The sequence below is a fragment of the Galeopterus variegatus genome, unplaced genomic scaffold (genome assembly GCF_000696425.1).
Source record: "Galeopterus variegatus unplaced genomic scaffold, G_variegatus-3.0.2 Scaffold1485, whole genome shotgun sequence".
Taxonomy (NCBI): Eukaryota; Metazoa; Chordata; class Mammalia; order Dermoptera; family Cynocephalidae; genus Galeopterus; species Galeopterus variegatus.
This window is the reverse complement of record NW_007727596.1, coordinates 337,500-350,882: the sequence shown is the minus strand read 5'-3', so window position 1 is coordinate 350,882 and position 13,383 is coordinate 337,500.

Here is a 13,383-nt window from a genome sequence, read left to right as displayed (position 1 = left end):
GGCGACGAGACTTCCCAGGACACCCGTGCAGCCCTCAGGGCCGGATCCTTGAGAGATGAGCATTGTTTTTATTGTAGCAGAAGGGGGAGAAACAGAGAGAAGGTGAAGGAGAGAAAAGCGCGGGGACCCGTAGCTCTCTAAAGGTACAGTACTGCTTTTTGTCTTTTGTTTTTTGATGCGACATAATGATTTGAGCTGCAACCATTGCGTTGTGTGTATCAGTTTCTCTGGTGTCATTTATCCCAGTGTGTGAGTACACTACAGTCGATGGTCAATGGGGTTACTTCCAGATTTGGCTATTCTGAGTAAGGTGGCTATGAATGTTCTCCTCTGGGCCTTCATGTGGACTTGTGCATTCATTTCTTTTGAGTATAAATCTAGTAGCAGAATTGTATTTTTAACTTTATTAGAAGGTATCAAACCGTTTTACAGAGAGACTGTCCTGTTTTACTCTCACCAGCAACGAGACGCGGTTGTTCTGCATTCTTGTAAGCTCGTAGTCTTCTGTTTCTTAAATTTTATCCATTCTGATGGGTGTGTAATCATATATCATGGTATGTATTTTTGTATTGAAGCATGATCGATTATACATAATTTTTGGAGTACAACGTTGCCTTTGTACAACCATCACCTTTGTACAACACCTGAGCCTTAGTGTCCCCATCTGCAAAGAGGGGTGGGGTGCCCATTGTCAGCCACCCACAGTGGTCTTTAGCATAAGAATGTGAAGAACTCTATTTGAAAGTGCTTCAAATGACTGAGCATCATGGTCTGGGCGAGGCTCAGTTAGTAGCTGTGGGTCAAGAAGAGGGTTTTGTGCAACTCCAGAGGCCAGAATCCCTCATCATGCATTTCCTTTCTCAGCTGAGCCTCCACCCCTGGAGCCTCCAGCAGGGCCCAGCAAGGAAGAACAGGGGCTGCAGGTGGAGGCTGAGCAGCTGCAGAAGCAGCTGGAGAGCCTGGTGGGTCAGCTCCAGGCTCAGGTAAAGAACAACGAGGGTCTGAGCCACCTGAATCGGGAGCAGGAGGAGCAGCTGCTGGAGCTGGAGTGGGCTGCTGGGCTCTGAGGCAAGCAGCACAGGCAGGTGCTGGAGGCCACGCAGTGCCACCTTGCCACCACCAGCTGCATGCTGTCCTGGCCCGTGAGCTCCAGGAGCAGCTGGCTGATCTGTAGACTGGCTTCATCAGCCTGGTGTGCCACCCGCCCTGCCGGTCTGCCCTCCACACCCGCCGCCTGGGCCTATGTTTCCCCACCAGGCAGGTGCTGAAGACCTCAGATGAAATGGTACCTGGGAAGGCACCTGTGATCCAGTGCCCTGTGCCCCCTTCCCTGTGCCACGGGTCTCCAGCAGCATCAGGGGACCGCCGATTGCTTCTCTCTATCCAGACCAATTAGAATGTGGAGGTCCCTAGTGCACTGCAGTCAGGCAGCATGAGAAGACAGGGCTGGCAGAGAAGCTGGGCCAGAAAAGAAAAAAAACGAAAATCAGAAAACAAACAAACAAACAAAAGACAAGAAACTACAAAGAAGAAGGAGAAAACACCAAGATGAAGGAGAAAACACTCAAAGGGAGAAAACACCCAAAAGAAGAACAAAAGACCCATAAATGAAGAAAATACCCAACATAGGAGGAAAACACCCAGAAAGAGTAGAAAACAACCACCAAAAGGAAGAAAACTCCAAGCAGAAGAAAACACACCAAATAGGAAAACACCTCAAAGAGGAAATCACCCAAAAGAAGGAGAAAACACCTCAAAAATAAGGAAAACACCCCAAAGAAGTAGAAAACACCCACAACAAGGAGAAAACACCCCAAACAGGAAAATCCCAACAAAAAGAAGAGAACCACAATATGAAGAACCCCCCCAAAGGTATAAATCCCCAAAAGAAGACAACCCCAACAAAAAGAATGCCAAGAGAAGGAAGAAAAAATCCCCCCCAAATAAGCAAACCCCAACAAAAAGAAGAAAACCCCCATAAAAGGAGGAGGAAGAGGAGGATAAAGAAGAAGAAGGAGGAGGAGGAGGAAGAAGGAGGAGGAGGAAGAAGAAGAAGAAGAAGGAAGGAGGAGGAGGAGAGGGAGGAGGAGGAGGAGAAAAGAAAAGAAAAGAAAACAAACCCCAAATAAAACAAAAGCCTAACAAAACCAGTTCTGGCCCTTGGCTCACTCTAGTGCTGACAACACAAGTCAAGGGTTAAGATCCCCTTAACCGGTCATCTTTTTAGAAAAAAAATTTTTTTTAAAAAAAACCTCCAACAGAAAGAAGAAAACCACCCATGAAAAGAAGAAAAGCCCCCCCAAAAGAAAAATATACCCCCATGAAAACAAGAAAACATCCCTAAAAGCCCCAAAAGAAAACCCCCACAAAACAAAACCCCAACAAAAAGAAGAAAACCAAAAAATAGTGTCAAAAAAAGGGAGAAAACAAAAAAGAGTACAGAATAATACAAAAAACAAATTAAAAAAAAAAAAAGAAAATAGAAAAAAAAACAAACAGGGAAAAGTAAATGAGAGAAAAGAAATAAAAAATACCATAAAAAAGAAACCAAAAACAAACAAACAGAAAAAAAGAAAGCAGCAGGGTGCCCTTACCAGTAGCCCAGTCTCAGGGTCCTGTAGGGGAAGACCAGTGCAATTGGTCCCTTGGGCAGGTCAGGCCAGGAGCCCCTAGCAGCAGGCCTGGGCAGGGGGCCTTTAGAGCCAGGGCAGGCCAAGGAAGCACTTAGGGCAGGCCAGCCAGGCCAGGCAAAACCAAGGCAGTCTTAGAGCCAGGGTAGGCCAGAGGGACCCTTAGCATGAAGACAGGCCAAGTGGTCCCTGGAAACACCAGTCAAGAGGGCATTTAGGGCATGTAGGGCTGCCCTTAGTGGCAGGGTGAACCTTATTAAAGTGGTCCACTAGGGGCAGACCAGCAAAGGGGGGAATGTGGCAGGCCAGGCCAATGGGTTCCTTGGGTAGGATAGGCCAGGCCGGCCCTAGTGGTAGGAGTCCCTTGGGCGCATGCTTGGCCTGGGTAGCCCTCAGTGGTAGGCGAGGGCACAGGGGCCCTAGGGTCATGCCAGGCCATGGGAGCACTTAGTGGAAGGCAAGCCCAGGCAGGGACGCCCATAGCAAGCCAGGACACAGGTGGCCCATAGTGCCAGGCCAGGACAGGCCAGAAGGGCCCTGGGGACAGCCCAGGTGCTTAGCTCTGGGCCAGGCTGGGCCAGACAGGCACATAGTGCCAGGCCAGGTGAGGCCTATGGGAGCCTAAGGGGGATCCCAGGGGGGCCCTTAGCACCAAGACAGGTGAAGGTGGCCCAGGTACAGGCCAGACAAGTGGGGCACTTAGTGGCAGTGGTGCCCTTAGTGGCAGGCTGGCCCTTATGGCTGTGGTCTGCCAGGGCCAGACTAGTAAAGGGTGGCCGTATGGCAGAACAACCAGTGTTTTCCTTTGGGCAGGCTAGGCCAGCCCATACCAGTAAGAGGCCCTTGGCAGCCTAGGAGCCAGGGCAGCCCATAGTGGCAGGTGAGGGCACAGGGCCCTAGGGTCAAACCAGGCCATGGGAGCACTTAGTGGAAGGCAAGGCCTGCCAGGGGTGTCTGTAGCTCTAGGCCAGGACAGAGATGGCTCATAGTGCTGGGCCAGGACAGGCCAGAAGGGCCCTAGGGACAACCCAGCACAGGCCAGGGTGGTCCCTGGCTCTGGGCCAGGCAGGCCCTTTGTGCCAGGCCAGGCCAGGCCTGCAGGATCATAAGGATAGGCCAGGCCAGGCCAGGCCAGGGTGGGTCTGAGGCAGTGGGTCTCTGGTGCAGGCCTGGCTAGGCCCGCCCTCAGTGGCAATGGGGCCATTAAAAGGCCTGGCCAGAGAAGCCCTTAGTGGCAGGCCAGGAAACGCCAGAGGTGCCCTTAGTGTCAGGACAGGTGAGGCCAGTGGCTCTCTTAGAGGAGGACCAGGCAGGCCACGGGGACCCTAGAGGGCTCTTTCTTTTTCTTCCTCCTTCTCTCCCTCCTCCCTCCACTAACCTTCACTAACCTTTACTAACCATCACTAACTTTTGCTAACCTTCCCTTATCCCTCCCTTAACAGTCCTTTAACTTTCCCTAACTTTCCCTAACCTTCCCTTACACTTTCCTTAACCTTCCCTTAACCCTCCCTTCCCCTCCCCTATTTCCATCCTTCTTTCGTTCTTTATTTATTTGGAGATTCTTTCTTTCTTTTCTTTCTTCTTTCCATTCTTTCCTTCCTTCTTTCCTTCCTTCCTTCCTCTCTCTCTCTCTCTCTCTCTCTCTCTCTCTCTCTCTCGCTTTCTTTCTCTTTCTTTCTTTCTTGGGAGGCCTAGGGGACAGCAGGCCAGGAGAGCCCTTACTGGAAGGCCAGGCTAGGCAAGGCCAGAACAGGGGGCTACTTAGAGGCAGGGCAGTCAAGGCCAGGGGGGACTAGGGGGGCTCTTTTCTTTCTTTCCTGCCTTGAATCCTTCCTTCCTTATTTTTTTCTTTGGAGGTTCTTCCTTTGTTTCTTTCCTTCATTCCTTGATTCCTTCATTCCTTCTTTCCTTCCTTCCTTTCTTTCTTTGGGGTCTGTTTCTCTCTCTCTCTCTCTCTCTCCCTCTCCCTCGCCCTCTCCATCCCTCCCTCCCTCTCCTTTCTTTCTATGTTTCCTTCTTTCTTCTATGTCCCTCCGGGCCTGCCCTGGCCTGACCTCCCCTTGGGCTCCCAAGAAAGAAAGAAAGGTCTCCCCAGGGCCATTGCCCAGGCTGGTCTGCCTTTAAGAGACACCCTAGCCTCTCTTGGCCTGTCCTGCCACTAACAGTGTCCCTGGACTTTCCTGGCCTGCCACTAACGGTCCCTGGCCAGGCCTGCCAAGGGCCCCACTGCTACTATGAGTGAGTCTGACCAGGTGTAGAGAAGAGACCCACTGGTTGGGCCTGCCTCAGGTCTGTCCTGGCCTGAGCTGGCCTGCCTGTAAGAGACGCACAGGTCAGGCCATGCCAGTCCAGGGGGTCTCTTACACACAGGCAGGTGAGGCCAGGGGGGCCATAGCAGTAAGCAGGCCAAGGGGGCCATGGGCCAGGCCATTCAAAGAGGGCCCTTAGTGGCAGGGCAAGCTATGGCAGGTGATCTCTTAGAGGCAAGTCAAGGAGCTCTTAGCACTAAGACAGGCCAAGGTGGCCCAGGGACAGGCCAGTTAAGTGGGACACTTAGTGGAAGGTGTGCCCTTAGTGGCAGTCTGGCCCTTATGGCTGTGGTCTGCTAGGGGCACACTAGTAAAGGGTGTCCATATGGCAGGACAATCATTGGGTTCCTTGGGCAGACCAGGCCAGGCTGGCCCATAGCAGTAAGAAGCCCTTGGCAGCCTAGGAGTCAGGGCAGCCCTTAGTGGCAGGTGAAGGCACAGGGGCCCTAGGGTCAGCTCAGGCCATGGGTGCCCTTAGTGGCATATCAGGCCAGGACAGAAGTGGCCCAAAGTGCCAGGCCAGGACAGGCCAGCAGTTCCCTTGGGACAGTCCAGGAGAGGTCAGGGGGTCCCTGACTCTGAACCAGGCAGGGCCAGGCCAGCAGTATCCTAGTGACAGCCCAGGCCAGGCTAGGGAAGCTTTTTGGGCAGGCCAGGCAGGGCCAGGACTTCCCTCCAAGCAGGCCATGCCAGGTTAGGGGGCACTTGGGGTAGGCCTGCTTGGCAGGCCATCTCATCCTATAGGGTCCCTAGTCACAGGCTAGGGCAGGGGACCCTAGGGACAGGCAAGGCCACTGGGCCTCTTAGTGCCAGAACAGGCCAGGGAGGCCCTTAGCAGAAGGGGGGTCTGTTAGCAGCAAGGGGGCCCAGAATAGTAGACCTGGCCATGGAGGCCTTTAGTGCCAAGTATTCTGTTATAGCCACAGAAAATTGGTACCAGGAGTGGGCGGCTGTTGCTTGTAACAGACACTTGAAAATGTGGAAATGGCTTCGGAACTGGGTGTTTTGAGTTTGGAGGAGTTTGGAGGACTCAGAAGAAGACAAAAAGAGGAGGGAAAGTTTGGAATGTCTTAGAGACTGTTTAAATGGTGGTGAGCAGAATGCTTATGGAAATATGGATGGTAAGGACCATTCAAAGGAGGTCCTTAGAAATAAGTTTATTGGAAACTGGGGCAAAGATCACCCTTGCTGTGAACTGGCAAAGAACTTGGCGGCATTGTGTCCATGCCCTAGGACTGTGTGGAAGCTGGAACTTAAGAGCTGTGAACCAGAGCATTTGGTGGAAGAAATTTCTAAGCAGCAAAGCATTAAGGGAGCTGCATGGCTACTTGTAGGAGCCTGCTCTGAGTTATGGCAGCAAAGACATGACATAAAGCCAGACCTTAAAAGGGAAGCAGAGTGTAATGATTTGGAAAATTTGCAGCCTGGCCATGTGGTAGAGAAGAAGAGAGCATTTTCAGAAGGAAAATTCAATGGTACTAAGAAGATGAACACAAAAGAATGGGATTATCAAGAGAAGGAGAAAAAGGCCCTGAAGGCATTGCCGAAGGCTCTGGGGTCACCTCTTCCATTTCAGGCCCAAAGATCTAGGGAGACAAAATTGTCTTGGGGAACTGGCTTGAGGAGCCCTCCACGGGCTCACCACTCAGGGCCACCTTGGGAAACTGACCTCAGGTGTGGCCGGACCCACAGCTTTGGAAAATACAAGCCAGAAGCCTTGGTGGAGTTCACATGGTGTTGGGTCTTCAGGCTCACAGAATGCCTGAGCTCAGAGGGCTTGGGAGCCTCCACCCAGATTTCAAAGAATGTATGGAAAAGTCTGGGTGCCCAGGGAGAGATCTGTCACCAGGACAGAGTCACTTCAGACAGCCTTTGCTAGAGCAATGCCAAGTGGAAACGTGGGGTCCGAGTTACAGCAGAGAAACTCCATCAGCACCATGTCCAGTGGGGCCATGAGAGCAGGACTGCCATGGAGACCCCAGACCTGTGGAGCTACAGAGTGGAATGATAGCCTGGGATTGCTAAAGTGTGGCCTGCAACCAGGAAAGCCATAGGACCAGAGCTGCCCCAGGACTTAGGGACCCAACCCCCACACCAGCATGCAGAGAACATGAAACATGGACTCAAGGTAGATGTTTCATCATCTTTGAGATTTAATGCCTGCCTTGCTGGATTTTGGACTTGCTCAGAACCCAGTACCCCTTTCTTTTGGCCTATCTCTCCCTTTTGGAATGGGAGTACGTACCCTATGTTTGTTCCTCCCTTGTATCTTGGAAATAGATAAATTGTATTGATTTCACAGATGGGCCTTTGAACTTTGGACTCTTGAAACAAGTTAAGACTGGGGATGAAATGCCTGTATTTGCATGTGAAAAGGACTTGAGTTTTGGGGGGGCGGGGCAGACCATGCCCAATTGTATTGATTAAAAATGGTGGTCAGGCGTATGGTTCTGAGGGCTTTAAAAGAAGAGCACATAGGAGTCTGTCTGTCTCTGCTTCCAGCATCTTGCAATGTGAGACCCCTGGGTCACTGTTGTCACCACCAGATGGACTTTGTACTTCCTAGCCTCAGAAACTATAAGCAATCAATTTCATTTTTCTTTGTAAATTACCCAGTTTCAAGCATTCTGTTAAGGCAACACAAAATGGACTAAAACAGGGGCCCCGAGGCAGGCCAGGCCAGTGGGTCTCTTGTGTAGGTCTGGACATGCCTGCCTTTAGTGGCAGTGGGGTCCTTAGCAGCAGATCTGGCCAGGGCAGCCCATAGAGGAAGGCCAGGAAAGGCCAGGGGCACTCTTAGTGGGAGGGCAGGCCAAGGGGGCCCTGAAGCAAGCCATTCGAGGGAGGCCCTTAGTGGCAGGGCAGGCTTAACCAAAAGATTGGAGGAATGGGGTGTTTTAGCATCACAGAACCGAGTCCTGAGGTGAGTATCGGATGTCTCTGGCCTTTCAGAAGTAGTGCCTGGGTCACTTCCACCAGGAGGGGTGCCTGGCCCCGGGCCCTCTCCCCATCCTCCCTCCCACCCCAGTTTCTGGGTATAGCTCTTGCCAAGGTTGGCTCTTCTCTCATTTACTACCTTCTACCCTGTCAATGCCATGGGGGAGAAGTTTTTTACAACTGGCTCTTTTTCACAATGGAAACATAGACATGGCCTGAGACTGGAGTCCCTCAAGCAGCAAAGTTCAAATGGAACAGCCCTGGTACACGAGAGGCCCAGGATCAGCTATGGATTGGCAACTGCAGGCAGGATTTCAGAGCTGGGGGCAAAGAGGCACCCTGGAGATGCCAAAGGTTCTCCTTGCTTTGCAGCTGAAGCCAAGGCCCCAGGGGGAGCACTAGTCATGGCAGGGCTATCCCTGCCATGGAGCCGTGGAGAGGAGGTGTGGAGGGCATGCGGGTGGCCTGCAGCTGCTCAAGAGTCACACAGGATTGAATAAGGGTCAACCCCATCAGTCCTGCTCCCTAGGCCTGGCCTGGGCTAGAGGCGTGGGGAGGTGGGCACCAAGGTGGCGCAGATGTGCCCCATCTGCCTCTGCGGAGTCAGCTCCAGCTCCAGGCCCTGGGCAGGGGTCACTCCATCCTGTGACTGTGGCGAGTGAAGGAGTCTCCTGCCTGAAGATGCCTGGAATTCCCATCTCACACATGTGCGCGTGCGCGCGCGCACACACACACACACACACACACATACACACACACACACACACACACACACACACACGGTGGAGCTACCATCACACAGTCAGCGTGGATGAGGAGAAAGGAGCGCGTTCCTCCAGCCCAAAGCTCAGCTGAACGGCGCTCTGCGAGGGGGATGAGGTGGCTCTGCCCTGCATGGATCCCCACCCACCCCTCCAGGGCCAGTGTGCCCCATCACCAGATTAACCCTCCCTGTTGAGTTAGGAGCTGCGCGCCCTGATAAACATGCCCCGGGTTGCCAAGGGGAGAGAACAATTCAGCCCCCACGCCCCACCACGAAACTGGGCTAATTCACAGAACAGAGAGGTGCAGGGTGCACGAGGGGTCAGGTGGGCTCAAGGGCAGGGGGTACACCCAGGGAAGGCCCTTCCTCATTTTTTCTGGAGGCAACAGTGGCTTGATCTCTCCCAGCCAGGCTGAGACCCTCCAGCACAGGCTAGATTCAGGGATAAGGTCCCTCTGCAGAGCGGGGTGGACACCACCCCTGAGGCTCACCCGGGCCGCAGGAGTCCCTGGGACCTAATAAGACACAAAAATCAGCAGGCAGGCTGCGGGGGTCGGGGGAGCCGGGAGCCTGGGGTCGAGGGCTGGGGGGACCGGGGAGCCAGGGGTCGGGGGTTGGGGGGACTGGGGAGCTGGGGCCTGGGGAGCCAGGGGTTGAGGGGACTGGGGAGCCGGGACCCAGGGAGCCAGGGATTGGGGAGACTGGGGAGCCGGGACCCAGGGAGCTGTGGGTCGGGGAGACTCGGGAGCCGGGGATTGGGGGACCAGGGAGCCGGGGTCAGGGGATGAGCATGGTGAGGCCACTGGTTAGTAGGGTCTCAATCCGAAGGCCCTGGGATCAAAGCCCGTGACCGGGAGAGCCCTGGGGGTGAGCAGCCCCCGACCCGGGGGGCCTTCTGGGCAGGGGCGGTGCTGGAGGTGTGAGGAAGGTCCTAGAGAGTTCCTGGGGGTGGCAGCAGTGCTTGGGCATGAAGTCCCCGAGGTTTCAGGGGGCCCTATGAATTTCCAAGCTGAGCTGTTCCCCGGGTGTCCCTGAGGTGCCTCTGTCCTGGAGTCGACCGTAAGTGTGAAGTCCTGGACTTGCTGGTGGAGTGGGGGTCCCTGGTTGAGGTGGAAGGTCAGGGAACTAACCTGACCCCTGGGTGAGGGCACGTGGAGGCGGCCCACCAGCCCTTCCCTGCGGCCAGCGGGAGGGAGGCCCCAAGCTTGGGTCCTTGGACTTTCCCTTTGGACTGGAGCCAGGAGTCAGAGGCCTGTCTAGTGCCTGCTCACCCCACCCTTGTGGACTGGGTCCTGCAGAGCCTGGGGAGGAAACCCAAGGGAGGGACCATGGGGGGGGCACGCCCTGCCTGCTGGGTGTCAGGGCAAGAGACTCTCCCCCAACCCCAGGACTCCCTGGGGCCCCGCATGGTTGGTCCTGCTTGAGGAATGTGCCCTTGTCCTCCAGTGGGCGCTGGGACCAAGTGTGTGTAAATGGCCCCCGAAAGGGTCAGGCCTGGGGCCTGGACCAGATTATCATTCTTCATGGGATTTAGCCCCAGTGTCTTGCCCCAGTATGCACCTGCCCCAGGTTGCCTCCTACAACACGAATCCCGTGTTAGGCTCCAGTGAAGGGCCCTGCCTGCGCGGGGCAGCAGGAGCTCCCAGAGTTTGATGCATGTTGCTGTCTCTGATTTTGTCTCACTTGGGGGCAGAGAATAAGATGGCATCTAGTCCACCCTCATCCTTTTACAAGTGGGGAAACTGAGGCCCGGGAGGGAAGTTGTTGTGTTCCAAGGTCGCCTTGGGCACCCAGTTCAGAGCAGGGAATGTTGAGAGCTGTTTTTAGCAGACTCTCATGGCCTCTGGGTCTCAGTGCTGTGCACAGGACTGGGCCGTGTTTTGAGGGAGGGCACACATGGTGTAGAAACTGCTCATGGGAAGATGGATTGGGGTATATTTTTCCAGGAGAAAAGCAAGACAGCCTGTCTTCTGCTCGATAGAAATTTTTTTCCTTTATTGAGATCCCAGTTTGGTTCTGGGTTAAAGATTCCTAGGGACAGACACATAGGGAGCCAAGTGTAGAAGCAGAGGTCTGGGGGCTCTTGGAGAGGTGAGAGCGGCCTGAGCCAAGTCAGCTGTCCTGAGCAGGGAACCGCAGGCCCAGGGAGGGGCTGCCTTTTCACCACGTCCCTCTCCTCTTTCTCCTAATCAGAATGGCCCTTTATTGAATGCCTCCTGGCCAGGGCATTGGCCCAACAGTGAGGCAGCTCTCTGGTGAGTGCAGGATGTAAGCCGCTGCAGGAAGCCCTGCTCCCTGGTGTGCAGAGGGGCAGCTTCTCTTCTCGCTGTGTCCTTACACAGCAGGGAGGGACAGCATCCGTCCTGTTCCTTACTGCAGGGCTCTAATCCTGTTCATGACAGCTCCATCCTAACGACCTAATCACCTCCTAATACCATCACCTTGGAAATTAAGTGCTCAACATAGAAATTGTGGGGACGCAGACATTCAGTGCGTAGCACATGGCATATTCTCCCCCATTCTTTTCCTTTTGACCTCCTGTGTCTTCGTGTAAGTGGATTTTTGTAGTGGGATCTGCTACCCAGTCTGAAAATCATTGCTAATAATTGAAGCCTTTGGGTGATTTGCGTTTTATTATATCTTTGGTATGGTTGATTTTACATCTTCCATCTTCCTGTTGGTTTTCAAGTGTTCCTGTTTTTGTTTTTTCCTTCTATTCTGCTTCTTTTTGGGGTGAAATATTTTTTTCAGGGCTCTTCATCAGTTTTTCTGTTGGTTAGTAGTTGTTCTAATGATTACAACGCTCACTCTTAATTATTACAGACGGTGGAGGACTGATGTCATGCACACGCCGTTGTTCATGTTGTGGTTGGCGTCGCTGGTCTGCTGTTTCGTCCTGGTCATCGCCCGTCAGCCTGAAGAGCGAACGGTTCTGCAGTGTCCTCTGCGAGGTGACTGAGCGGGTTCCAGGTTCTCCTTGTACCTGTTTATCCGAGAGTGTCCGCGAGGCTCCTCCGTGGTGAAGACTGTGGTCACGTTACCACATTCTGTGCTCACTCTTCCTCCTTTGCTGCTCTGTGGACTCGACGCTTTGTCTCCCGCGCATCAGCAGCACCGCTGAAGCCCTGGTTTGGAATCATCTTTTCCTTGGCTGCTTTAAGGACTTTTTCACCTTTGGTTTTCTGCACAGGGTCTGTCGTGTGTCTGTTCATTCTCTTCCTGCAGCTTTCCAAGCTTCTTGCTTCTGTAGCTTGATGTTTTTCACCAACTGATGGAAATTTTTGGTCCTGTTGTGGGTTTTTTTCCTGCCCCATTGTCTCTCCTCTGTCCTCCTGTGTTTTCAATTATGTATGTTGCACGGCTTATTGTGGTCCGACAGGCTCTGTTCATTCTATTTTTACCTGGGTTTTCCTCTTTTATTCAGTTTGGACAATTTCTGCTAATTGGCTTCAAGTTCCCTGGCCTCTTATCTGCTGTCTCCAGCTGCTATTAAAAGCATCTAGTGAATTGTTTAATTCAAATATTGTACTTTTAAATTCCAGAATTTCTCTTTGATTTTTTATTTCTTTCCTTAATTTTTCATTTCTCTGCTAAGATCCTCATTTTTTTCACCCCATATATCCACTGTTTTCTTTCAATTCTGGAACATATTTAAGTAGGTTAGGATTGACCTTCAGACCAGCAAAGGGAAGTGGCTTTGAGACTCACCAGGGGACGCTCTTAGTGATGAGAACCCGAAGGGCAGGCCAGGAATTGGGACAACAGTCTCTGGGGAGAAACTTTCCCCATCACATGTGTCTTCCCATCTGTGAACAATGGCAGCAAAAAGCTTCATTAAAGCCAGTGATACTAGAGATCCTGCTACGAGCCTTCCGTTCCCGGTCCCCAGTAGGCTGCAGGGCAGGGGATGACCAATTTCCCTGTTCCATCACAGAACTTCAGGGAATCACTTCACACGTCCACGGCCAGTCCCCCCATTCCCTGTGTCATGAACAGCTCTGCTGAGACAAACCTATGGTTCCCAGGAAATGGTGGATGGTGACTATGAATACTGTTTCCACTGGTGACCTGGGTGATGTATTATCTCTCTCCTAGCCCTGCCGCCCCCCTCCTCCCCGTGGGCCTGATCTGCGCACTCTTTCCTTGCAAACCCTTTCCCCTCAGCGCCTCTACGTTGTCCTTCTGACAAAGGGGATCCCTAGGGTTCTTGCCTCTGTCTTTCAAGTTTTAGCAGGAATCTTAACAAAGGATATATCTTAGGGCATTTGTCTGTTTCAATGTCGAGCATCGACAGAGGCCAAACAATGCTTCTCAGGCTGCATTTCAGTCTTTTTTTTTTTTCCTTTTTGTCCTTTTTCATGTCCGGCAATGGATTGCAACCCTCAGTGTCGCACCCGTACCGGACCGGGACCGGCAATGGGATCGCAACCCTCGGCATCGCGCCCTCACCTCGCTCAGCCAGTGAGCGGGAACTGGTCTGTATGTGGGATCCGAACCCTCGGGGGGAGCGCCGCCATGCTCCCAAGCGGCGCACTATAGCAGTGCGCCACCGGGCCGGCCCTGCATTTCAGTCTTTTGAAGACCAGTCACCAGGCTGGTTACAACTCCGAGGAAGAGCAGAGCAGCTCACGAAGACTTCGTGATCGCTCATCTCTTTCATCCGTCTTCAGGTTCTTTTTGAAGGACAGTTTTATCTTACCCTCTACAATACCTGAAGCGTCTTTTATTTGCTTTCTGTAGTTTT